Here is a 12314-nt window from a genome sequence, read left to right as displayed (position 1 = left end):
GGACATGTGGAAGTGAGATAATGCCGCCAACCTCGTGCACCATGGCGGTAGTGAACCGCCTTGCAATTCGTCATTGGTTAATATTAGGCCCTATGGGGTACAGTGGCCAATGGGGATCTACGCTGGCGGTGACGGTATGCACCGCTGTGGACGTGACTGCCATTTTCTATATGATTCCTCACTTGTTTCCTGACCTTCCATAGGAGAGGACCTACACTGCATGTGCTGCTGTAACCTGTGTCTGGAACCCACCATGGCCCGTGTGACTGGAGAAAGGGCCCCAGCCTTCACTTCTGAAGAGTTGGAGCGACTGGTGGATGGGGTCATAACCCAGTATGGACTGCTGTATGGGCCTCCAGACCAACAGGTGAGTACACTGTTGGCACAATGCATGTGGCATGAAGGCATGGAGCTGTGTGTGAAGGCATTGTGTAAGGGGGGTGGGTGGATGTCCTCTTTGCGGTGTTAATGTTGTGGGCTGGGCTATGTGTGTGCCAAATGTGATGCAAACGGGTATGGTGGGTTATTTGTGTGACAGGCTGGACTGTTTGTTTAATGGTGTTCACCTATCTGTATTGCCTCAGCAGGTCAGCGCTCATCAAAAGAAGGGAATATGGCGTGCCATGGCCAAGGAGGTGCGGACCCTGGGGGTCTATGGCAGGCAGAGCACCCACTTTTGGAAACAGTGGGAGGACCTGAGACGCTGGGCATGGAAGAACGCGGGGGCCCAGCTGGCGATGGCCTCCCAACGAGGAAGGGGTGCCCGTCAGACCCTGACCCCCCCCACGGCCCGAATACTGGCGTTGGCCTATCCTGAGCTGAATGGGCGTTTGAGGGCATCACAGCAGCCACAAGATGGTGAGTACAGTGGCTATCATTACAACTTACGGCTTTTGGGGTGGTATCCAGGTGGTGGTTGTGTGTCCTTGGGTGCCCCTAGGCCAGGCCAGACATAGCAGCGTAGGTCCTCTGGTGGCTAAGGGTTTGAATGTAAAATACTGCTTGCCTAGCTTGTTAGTATTCACTTCTGGGCAGGGCTGCATGGGTCCCAGGTGTGCTGCAGTTGGCGGTGTGTGCCCCTCCTCATTCCTTGGTGACTAGCCATTTCACTGGTAGTGCCATGCATAGGCTTGTTCCCTGTGTGTGAGGGTGCTGTGTACGCCAGCGGTGGTGTTGGTGCAGTCATTGACCCTGTGTATCCTTTGTCTCTCTCCCCCCTTTCCTGGTTTTCATCCTGTCCTCATGTGAATTAGCATCATCTGGTGGAGGAGCAGAGGCACCAGCGACAAAGGAAGCTGCATCCCACAGGACCTTGGAGGCAGAGTCCACCGACGCTGAGGGCACCAGTGGAACGGAGCGCAAGGGGAGCACCACAGCGGAGACTGGAGGGGACAACACAGACTTAGATACCTCCTCTGATGGGAGCTCCCTGATGGTGACGGACACCTCTATGACCACCCCAGCTGCAGGTACAACCGCCACCCCAGGTACCAGCACCGCCCTCCCAGTAGCCCCTCAGAAAGCTGCCCGTGCCCACTCACCCAGGAGGATGCGCATCTCCTCCGCCCCAGGCACCTCAGGCCTTGCCCCAGTGAGCCCTGCTGCCCTGAGTGAGTAGACTATTGACTTCCTGAGATCCATCTCTGTAAAGCAATCAACCATTGTGGATGCCATCCAGGGTCTGGCATCCCAGATGCAGCAATGCAATGCATTCCTGGAGGGCATTCATTGTGGATTGGCGGCCCAACAGAGATCGATTCAGGCTCTGGCCTCCTCTCTGATGGCAGCCATTGTCCCTGTTTCAGCCGAGCCCTCTCCAACTCCCACTTCCCAGGTCCATTCTCCTCAACCCCAACCCATCCCAAGCACACAGACAGACACACATGCACACAAGAAAACACCCAAGAGTGGCACAGGCAAACACAAGCACCACACTTCATCCCACAGGCACTCACACAAACACCATTCAGTTGCAGACACGACAACATCCACTGTCTCCCCTCCTCCTCTACCTCCCACCCAGTTACATCTACACTCACACCTGCATGCACTACATCAATACCCACTACCAGCATCAGCACCACACCAATTAGAACACACCTCATTGGCAGGCACCTCCACAATATCCATGCACTCGTCCCCTGTGTCCTCTCCCACCGTGTCTGTGCCCCCCTCCTAAAGGACACAAACTCAAGCACTCAGACACCAAACAACAATCCACCTCACAATAGCATACAGCCCATGCACCTGCACCCTAATCCAGCAGACATACACCTCCGACGACCACTCCCTCATCCTCCACTCCCATTACTCCTCCCTCTTCCCGCCCCAACGTACCGAAAAAGCTTTTCCTTTCCACGATTGACCTCTTCCCTACCCCACGCCCCGTCCTGCACGTATGTCAAGGTAGCAAGGAACCAGTCCAGCACCTCAGACAAACAGTCCATGGGGGCAGTGGTAGCACCACCTACTCACGGTGGTAGGGATACCAGACCAAAAATACTGAAGGGGAAGGAGGCAGCAAAACCTGGGATGAAAGGGAAGAGTCCGGTACCAGCTGTGAAGAAGGGGAAGGAACCTGCACCAGCTGCGAAGAAGGGGAAGGAGCCTGCATCAGCTGGAAAGAAGGGGAAGGAGCCCACACCAGCTGGAAAGAAGGGGAAGGAGCCTGCACCAGCTGGAAAGACGGGGAAGGAGCCTGTACCACCAGGCAGAGGAGGGGAGAGCCCATCCAGCCCTGCCAGGAAGGGTTCCCCAACCCATGACCAGGAGGAGAGGAGGCAATCCAAGCCAGCGGAAGCTGTCAGCCAAACACCGCCACCACCAGCAGCTGTCACAGGGCCCCCACCGCCGGCCATGGTTGTGCAGCCATGAGGGAGTGCAGGGGCTGACAAGGAGCCTCCCCCAAACACCACCACAAAGCAGCCATCATAGAGTGCAGGGGCTGACCCGGAACCTCCCCCAACCACCACCACAGGGCAGCCATCACCACCGGCAGACCCCATGTAGTCCAGCCTCCAAGGGCTACTGTGCGGCCTGTCCTCTCCAGAACCAGTGGTTAAGACACCCACTTGAGACACTGTGGCCTTGCACTCCCCAGGGCACAGCAAAGGGCATGTTGCCCCCTCCAGAACCAGTGGGGAAGACACCCACTTGAGAGACTGTGGCTTTGCATTCCCCAGGACAAAGCACAGGGCATGTTGCACCCTCTAGAACCAGTGGGGAAGACACCCACTTGAGAGACTGTGGCCTTGCACTCCCCTAGACAAAGCAATGGGCATTTTGCCCTCTCCAGAACCAGTGGGCTTGTTCCAGCATCTGGCTGAGGTACCCCTCCTCCCCCTGAGGTGCCTGCCTATTTGACAACTGATGCCCCTGCAGTGTTCTATCCGGATTGGTGCAGGATTCGAGTAGGGCCTTGGACTGTGCCCTGTGGCCATGTGGGCCCTTTGAACTATGGACTGGGCAGTGTCCCTTTTTTATACAAGTATACATATCTGTTTCATGGCCAAATCGTATTGTTAATTTTATTGTTGGACTGATTACAATCACTTTCGTCAATTCCTGTTGTCCTTGCATTATTCTGCAGATTTTCAGGGTCTAATTGTTTTTATAATAATGCAGCTGGTTGTGTGTATGGTGTGTGTGTGTCGGGCGTGTGTTTTGCGTGTGTGTGTCACTCTTGTTTTCCTCCCACCCTCCCTTGTGTGCTGGACAGCTGTACTCACCGTTGTCGTCTTCGCCGGCGTTGGTTTTCCAGGTGGAGCATATCGTAGAAGATCATCGGGAAGACTTGCAGTTCGGGTTCCATGGCTGCGTGGTTCTTCCCTGTGTCTCCAATGGTGAGTCCTTTGACTTTTGTGCTCTGTTTCCGCCAGGCTTTTGATGGTGTTGGTACCGCCCCGGAAAAAGTGGCGGTTTCCTGTGTCAAAGTATGGTGGGTGGTACTTTGGCTTCCGCCTGGCTGTAGGCCGCTACCGCCATGGTGACTGTTGTTTCCACCCTGGTGGACGGTGTGGTACATTGGCTATCTATTGGAGATATCACCGCCATGGTCATAATTTGGAGGTAAATACCGCCAGGCTGTTGGCAGTATTACTGCCACTTAATCACCCACCACCAGGGTCATAATGATGGCCTAAATCTTTTAGGGCCCTGAGACTTCAGAAAACAGGAGGCAAGCTCAATCCAAGCCTTTGGTGAGCACTTCTCAGCAAAGTCAGAGGGCAGCAAGGCAGCAGGGCAACAGCAGGGCAGCTGTCCTTCTCAGCAAAGCAGTCCAGATTATTGCTTTGGGCAGCCAGGCAGTTCCTCTTGACAGGTTGCAGGTTCTGGTCCAGAAGTGTCTGGTTTGGTGGGGTCAGGAACCCAGTTTATGTACCCAAAATTCCTTTGAAGTGGGGTAGACTTTAAAGAGTAGATTTGCAGTGCAAAAGGTCCCCTTTCAGTACAGGTCTGTGTGCCAGGGTCTCAGTAGGGGGTTTGGCAGTCCATTGTGTGAGGGCAGGCCACCAGCCTTTGAAATGTAAGTGGCAGGCCTGCCATCCTTACAGCCCAGAAAGACCCATTCAGTATGCAGATGAGTGCAGGTGTGACTGAGTATCCTGTGTTTGTGGTTGTCTGGGTGAAATGCACAAGAAACTGTCGACCAGCCCAGCCCAGACGTTGATTGGAGACAGGCTGTAAGGCACAGATGGATTTTAAGTGCAGAGAAATGCTCACTTTGTAAAAGTGGCATTTCTAAAATAGTAATATAAAATTCAACCTCACCATTAAGCAACATTTTCTATTACCATTCTGGCCATACTAAATATGACCTGGTTATCCCTTTCTGATCAGAATCTACCACTCAAACAGTATATGAGGATAGCCCTATTGCTATTCTATGAAAGAAGCAGACCTCACAGTAGTGGAAAATGAATTTAGGAGCTTTCCACTTCCAGAACATATAAAACACACATATGCATGCCCTGCCTTTTACCTACATAGCACCCTGCCCTATGGGTTACCTAGGGCTCAACTTAGGGATGACTTATATGTGGGAAAAGATGAGTTTAGGGCTTGGCAAGTACTTTTAAATGCAAAGTTGAAGTGACAGTGAAACTGCACACACAGGCCTTGCAATGGCAGGCCTGAGACATGGTTAAGGGGCTACTTATGTGGGTGGCACAACTAGAGCTGCAGACCCACTAGTAGCATCCAATTTATAGGCCTTAGGCACATGTAGTGCACTTTACTAGGGACTTACAAGTAAATCAAAAATGCCATTTGGGTTTGAGCCAATGTTACCATGTTTTAGGGAGAGAGCTCATGCACTTTAGCTCTGGTTAGCAATGGTAAAGTGTCCAGAGTCCTAAAGTCAGCAAACATGAGGTCAAAAAAAAGAAGAAGAAGTAGGCAAAAAGTTTGGGGGTGACCCTGTAGTGATACCATTTCCAACACAATTTTAGGCTGGCAGACCAGCTACTGAACTAGTAAGGATGGAAAAGTTTAAAGCAGGTAACAAAAACTGTCGGGGAGGTGGGCGGGGAGTGGTGGTTTTCGATCCAAAAGAGTTGGGTCATGTTTGTGGAGGCAGGATCAGTTGGGTAAATTGAAGTGTAAATATGCAGGAGGCAGGTGGCAGAAGAAAGACTCTTGAGAACTCCAGTGAGCTTGAAAGAGGAGACAGATGGCATAAGAATGGCTCAGGAAAAATAAAGTGACCATGATATAGGTTTGGTAAGGCAGACGAAATGGGGGTTAACAGAGAAATCAAATTAGTTGATTGCAGCCTAGGTCCAAGATGCTGAGGCTGGCTGATAGACCAATGGGTCTGATTTCAAGAAAGAATGGTGGACGAAAAGGTGTAGGGGACTGGTTGATCCGTCATAGGTTTGATGAGCTCAGAGGATAGGAGGTCTGCATTCATGAAAGAATGGTGGAGTAGAGGACAAATCTGAGCCGGTAAGGATGAAAAAGTAAAAAATGGGTAATAAGAAAGGTTGGGGAGATGGCATTGGGGAGGTAGTGGCGTTAAAGCCAAAAGCAGTGAGGTAATTTGTTTATAGAGTGAGGAGCCTACAATTAATTGACTATATTATTTGAGGCAAGGGGCATTACTAGTGTGAATGGTAAAAGTGCCAAGGGCACAGCTACCAGTAGTGCAGTCGGTGCAGTGGCACTGTGGCCCAGAGCCCTGTCAAGCCCATTGAGCCCTAGTAGTCGCTGTATTTTACTACTCCAACAGCAGTTCAAGAGATCATTTTCCATGCATGAACAAGTGCCATGGAATCCTTTTACACAATTCCCTGGTATCTCCTCTCACAAATCTTGTGATTATTGATATATTACTTTTTCTCCCTGTTCCCCAGCGCCCTGAGTTCCTCATAGAAACAGGCAGCCTAAGGAGTATTATATTGATCATTCGACTATGTGATGATGATGCCAGTTCTTAATTTGTTTAAAAAAAGTAAGTTCAGCGTCCAAAATTTTGTCCTAGGAGTCCACCTCCCACTCTGCCGAATGTTTAGATTGTCCAATACTGTTACTAGTCTTGATTAAACCTCATACCTCTTTCTTCTGCTATCCTACACCACCATTCTCTTTATCGCACTATTGCAAGTTCCATTTCTTCCCCCTTTTTCTCACCTTGTCGCTGTTTCCTACTTTTCCTCCACTTTTCTCCCTTTTCTGCTTTTCTCTTTCTTGCTAAGTGTCAAATTGAGGATTAAAACAAGTCTAGGTTCCTAAAAGTGAGCGTCGGTGCCCAGCACCTGCAAACGCTTGCACACATTTAGCACTTTTAGTGCAGTTGGACAGTTTCGGCTGCCCATTTTATGTATGCAGACGATAGATGTTCAACAGCACGGGAAAAAGCGCGACGTGTGAGCGCATGTGTTTAAATATCACTCTGTTGCCACGGCAACCAAGGATTCTCCATCCAGGCGTTGCGGTCCAGGAACTCTGTCTTGCACTGGCACAGACTGAGATAAAAGACGACAGGGGAGACGTGTAGAGCAGACTGAGGATGAATCAGAGCCCCACAGGAGACTCCGGTGGCTGATGTGTGGCTAGCTCCACTGGTTGGCTTGGTGCAAATGTTCCTCCTGGGTTTGAAATCTTTTGCGTATCCCTAACACAGCGGCGAACCCCAGACTGTCTCCTGCTGGTTCCATATCTTGCCGTTCATGGCTGCCCTCTCTTGAGGGATGTTCGGCCAAGAAACAATCCACAGGATGAATTAAGCTTGCTGCTCGGTCTCACAGAGCCGGACTGGACATTCTGTCCACCGGGCAATCCCACAGGGGACTGGAGGCGTTGGATGCTGTGTATTGACGGTCAATTGGTCCCTGAACGCCCCAGCCCGAACCCCAGGTGGTTATGGTTGCTGCTTCGTCAGTTACCTCTCTGAGATGCTGTGTACAGCCAGGACTAGCCTTTAGTGTGAGCGAGCTGGGCCCATGCCCAGGGCGTTGACCTTCAGAGGGGCACAGGAGGTGCCTGCAGCAGTCTTCCTCTGACCTGGATGTAAAAAACACGAGTGCTAAACCATGTACCTAGGTCCACAGTTTGTCTGTATTTTCATGGCCGACCTTACGTTTATCCTCCACACCTCTCCCATTTTTCTATCAAATAGATGACAGATAGGAGGGTATGCCAAATTTGGTTTCACCCAGGGTGTGATCTGTTCAAAGGTTACCTTTATGGACCTTGTATTCTCTGTGAAAAGCAGTGCTAGAAGTTTCTGATTGTGGTGCCCCCCAACATTTTAAACAGGTGCAGCACCAATGCTTGGGTTACACAACACCTGAAACGGCCATTCAAAACATTTTGAAGAGGTTGGTAAATGTGTGCTTGTCTAGAGCATAGTTAGATAGGCTGTGGCTAGACTGCCACAAGAGCAATAAACTGATAAGTGACACCTTAATGCAGTGGCATAATACAAAAAGATGGCCCTCCCTTCAGAATGTGCTGAGGGGCCTCTGAGTCTCCTATATCTCACAGATAGTCATTGGCCTTGGGCTGATTGGGGGCACCAGAAGGGATTGGGCCACTGCCCCCCTCTGCTGTAGGCCTGTGCGTCTCCCCTCCCTATGTGAGAATGGTGTCATAACTCCCATTTTCACTCACTCATCCACTTCTACATTGTCCTTAGTGACATATGCACCCACTCCAGAAATCTCTCTGTAACCTATATGCTGCACATCCTTTAATTGGACATGCCTTGTGAGTAATAAAAAAGCTGTAGTAGTCTGCTGCACTGAATGCAATCTGCAGGAAAGGGAAGACTGCACTGCCATCTGTGAGCGAAGGAAGCTTGCCATGCTACTGCCAAACCGCACCTGTTCTGTGATGAAGCAAAGCTTGCACTGCTGCTGCCTGCTTTGTCCCTATCCAGTCATGGTGAAAACTTGCACTCAATCAATCAATCAGGAATTTGTAAACGCACTACTTACCCGTGAGGGTCTCGAGGTGCTGAGGAGGGGAAGGGGGGGGGGGGAGAGGGAGGTGCTGCTACTGCTCGAACAGCCAGGTCTTGAGAAGTTTCCTTAAGGTAAGGAGGTCTTTGGTCTGGCGCAGGTGGGTGGGAGGAGTGTTCCAAGTTTTTGGCGGTGAGGTGCAAGAATGATCTTCCGCCGGTTGTAGTTATGTGGACGCGTGGGACGGTTGTGAGGGCGAGGTCAGCGGAGCTGAGATGCTGGGTAGGGAAGTAGAAGGATAGTCATCTGTTGAGGTATTCTGGTGCGGTGTTGTGCAGTGCTTTGTGAGCATGGGTGAGGAGTTTGAAAGTGATTCTCTTGTTGACTGGGAGCCAGTGCAGCTTTTTCAGGTGGTCTGTGATGTGGCAGTGGCGGAGGATGTCCAGGATGAGGCGTGCGGAGGCGTTCTGGATCTGATGCAGCCTCTTCTGGCGTTTGGCCGTGGTTCATGCGTAGAGGGCATTGCCGTAATCCAGCTTGCTGCTTACAAGGGCTTGGGTAACTGTTCTTCTGGTTTCGGTGGGTATCCATTTGTAGATCTTTCTGAGCATGCGGAGGCTGTTGAAGCAGGAGGAGGATATGGAGTTGACTTGCTGGGTCATGGATAGTGAGGGGTCCAAGATGAATCCTAGGTTGCGAGCGTAGTCGGTTGGAGTTGGAGTGGTTCCAAGAGTGGCAGGCCATCAAGAGTCATCCCATGCAGAGAGGGTGGAGCCGAAGTTGAGGACTTCCGTCCTGTCGGAATTGAGTTTTTGGCAACTGCTCTTCATCCATTCGGTGATGGCCTTCATTCCTTCATGGAGGTAGGTCTTGGCGGAGTCTTTGATGAGGGAGAGGATCAGCTGAGTGTCATCCGCGTATGAGATGATGTTGAGGTTGTGGGATCGGGCAATGTTAACGAGCGAGGTCGTGTAGATGTTGAAAAGTGTCAGGTTGAGAAACTGCTGGGAAGTTTGGACTGGTTCTGCCTAAGGAGTGCCTATTCTGTGAAGAAAGGGTGTCCACTGCTGCTTCTGGCCCATCGTCTGGAAACAGGATATTTTGAAAGAAGCTGCATAGATTCCACAGGCTAGTCCTCAGTTTTGGAAAACCCTGTCCCAGAGGCCCTGTTTCAATTCCAGCTTGACAAACTGCGATGGACGCAATTATATTTCTTCCCTGTAATCCTTTTCTATAGGTATCACATTTGAGAGCATTTTGAAATAATTCAGTTCAGGATGTGCGCTATACAAACTCCTTTCTTGTATATGGCTACATCTTTAACAATTATGGTTTAGATAAGAGAAATAAGACAACTGATTTACCCTTTTAGTCATTAATTAAGTTGTCAGGGAAGAAGAAGGTGTGTGGATCAAAAATTCTAATAAAGGTCACACAGTGTTGTAATGTAATACAATTGGCTAAAGAGAAATAACCCGAAATACACTTTTTTATTTATAAGTTCAGCTTCAAATAAAGTGGCAGACAGAGACACTTGAAGCAGGGAAGGCTGCAGGGAACTATGGGACTTGGCTATAAAGGCCTCAGTGTCACAGCCTATTTGCGCTGATAGCGAGTTAGGAGATGCTGAGGTGTTGAGCGCATGGAACGCAGTCTCAACTCCTATGCATGATCATTGCTCACCCCCAGTGAGCTTTGAGTGTGGCTGGGCAGCCTCGGTATGACTTATTTCATAGTGCAGGCCATTATTACATTGACCCACCTACTGAAACAAGCCACACTTGCCAACAGCCTCACCAATAGTGCATCAAAAGGCCTCTTTCAGGAGTGGGACCTGGGGGCATTTACCCAACCTGCCTGCTGCCCATTATGACACTCATGAATATGCCCTATGAACTAGCGACTGCTTCATGATATTCGATGTGAGAAACGTGTAGTTCTGAGGAAGTCGTCTGATCCTCTAGGACCAATATATGAGTGCCAAAACACTTCAAATAAAAAGAGAAACGGGATCTATTGCTCAACACTGCTGTTTTTAATTCTGTAGTACGGACAAACCAGTTAAGAATAATACCCACATACAATTTTAAAAAGGTTTGACAGATTAGCAAAGGGTGAATATAAATTCTGACATAACCTCACACAAACTAAGGAACCCATAACTTGGTGGTGGTACAAAAACTGAAGAACAGTATTTACGGATGATTCCCAGTATCAGATGAAAAACTCACTAATGAAGCATACCACTCTAGGTAGGTGAGGGCTCAACATCCTATATGAGTACATGAATATATGGTCATTCCATAAGAGATTCAGCATTTACTTCAAGAGTTTTGTACATTTTTATGTTTATGTTTTACCTTTTTGCAGGGTTATCCCCAAACCTTTCACCATCTTCCTCCTATTTGTTTCAGATCTGTTTCATTGACTTTAGGACTCCGGGCACTTTACCACTGCTAACCAGTGCAACGCGCATAGGTGGTCTATACAAAAGGTATTGGTGATTGGTTTTTCCATGATTGGCATATCTGATTTACTAGTAAGTCCCTAGTACAGTGCACGGTGTGTGCCCAGGGCCAGTAAATTAAATACTACTAGTTGGCCTGCAGCACTAACTGCATCACCTACATGAGTGGCCCTGCAAACATGTTTCAGGCCTGCCATTGCAGTGCCTGTGAGTGCAGTTTTAAACTGTCATTTCGACCTGGCCTGTGCACTCACTTGATGGTATGAATCAATGATCTGAGCAAGAGGGGACATATTGACAGCGAATCGGAGCATGAAAGCAATGAACGTCAAAGAACCCACAGTGAACAGGCTTTCATAAGGCTTCAGCTGTGCTAATCCTGATTTGATGCTTTCTACTGAAGAGGAATGAACTGATCGAGTCAAGAGGCGGCCTGCCTAGGTGCAGGTGCGGCTTGCCCACTGTGACCCTCCTCTGTTCTCTTACCCATTATTCCCCTCTTTTTTGCTTCTTTTTACTCCTTGACCTTTGACTCCTGCCCCCGGTAGCAGGGTCATTTTATTTTTACAGATCTGCACATTCTACACACCGGAAATCAGCCTGAGGTCATCTGAAGGCTAAGGAAAGCCAGGAGTTCAAAGAAGATAAGATGGCAGTGAAGGTAACAGTGGGACCTGTGTTGTTCTACAGGATCGGAGGCCGTAAAGGTCCATGGAAGGGTCACAGAAGTAGCCAGGGTGTGTGTGCCACGATCTCCCTTTGCGTTTTTTCCTCTATTCTTTGTCTCTCTCACCCTCACCCTCACCCGCCTGTTCTCCCCGTTATGTGCATGCCACCTGTGTTGCTGTTTTTTTGGTGCACTCTTTTGCTCTGGACCCTTGCTAGTGGTGCCCTTTTCCTCACGCTGCAGAGGCAGGGTGAGTTGGTTTGAGGTGCTGCAGTAAGGGTGTCAGGCACAGTGAGCACTTACTGGCACAGGCGTGGCACAGTACTTTCGGGGGAGGGGATAGTGGAGTGGTTGGTGGTGGCATTTGTTTGGGGTGATGGGCTGGCAGCCCAGGTGCGACTTTTCAGGATCAGCTAGAGTTTGGAGCCCAGTGGAAGACAGCAGACTGAAGCAGGGTGGATTCTTACTACTACTCGTGTTTTTGACATCTGCATTCATAATAAGTTTAGAATAAAATATCTGTTTGGCTTTGAAAGCTGAAACTATAGTTAAAGCATCCTTTAAGAAAGTTCCGATTGTCTGCTAGAATTACACTTAGGAGGTTATGCTCTGATCGTTACTTCTACCTCTTCTACCTCTGCTTCTCCCTCCAGTAACCTCTTGAAGTTACTAAAGCCCATTTGTTGAAGGAAGTCATGATTGTCCCATTGGAAGTCCAATCCATCCGTTTTGAGCTTCTTCACAATGTCTGGTAATAAGGAAGGAAAATAAGAGCTGG

The sequence above is a fragment of the Pleurodeles waltl genome, chromosome 9 (genome assembly GCF_031143425.1).
Source record: "Pleurodeles waltl isolate 20211129_DDA chromosome 9, aPleWal1.hap1.20221129, whole genome shotgun sequence".
Taxonomy (NCBI): Eukaryota; Metazoa; Chordata; class Amphibia; order Caudata; family Salamandridae; genus Pleurodeles; species Pleurodeles waltl.
Note: the sequence above shows the minus strand (reverse complement) of the source record.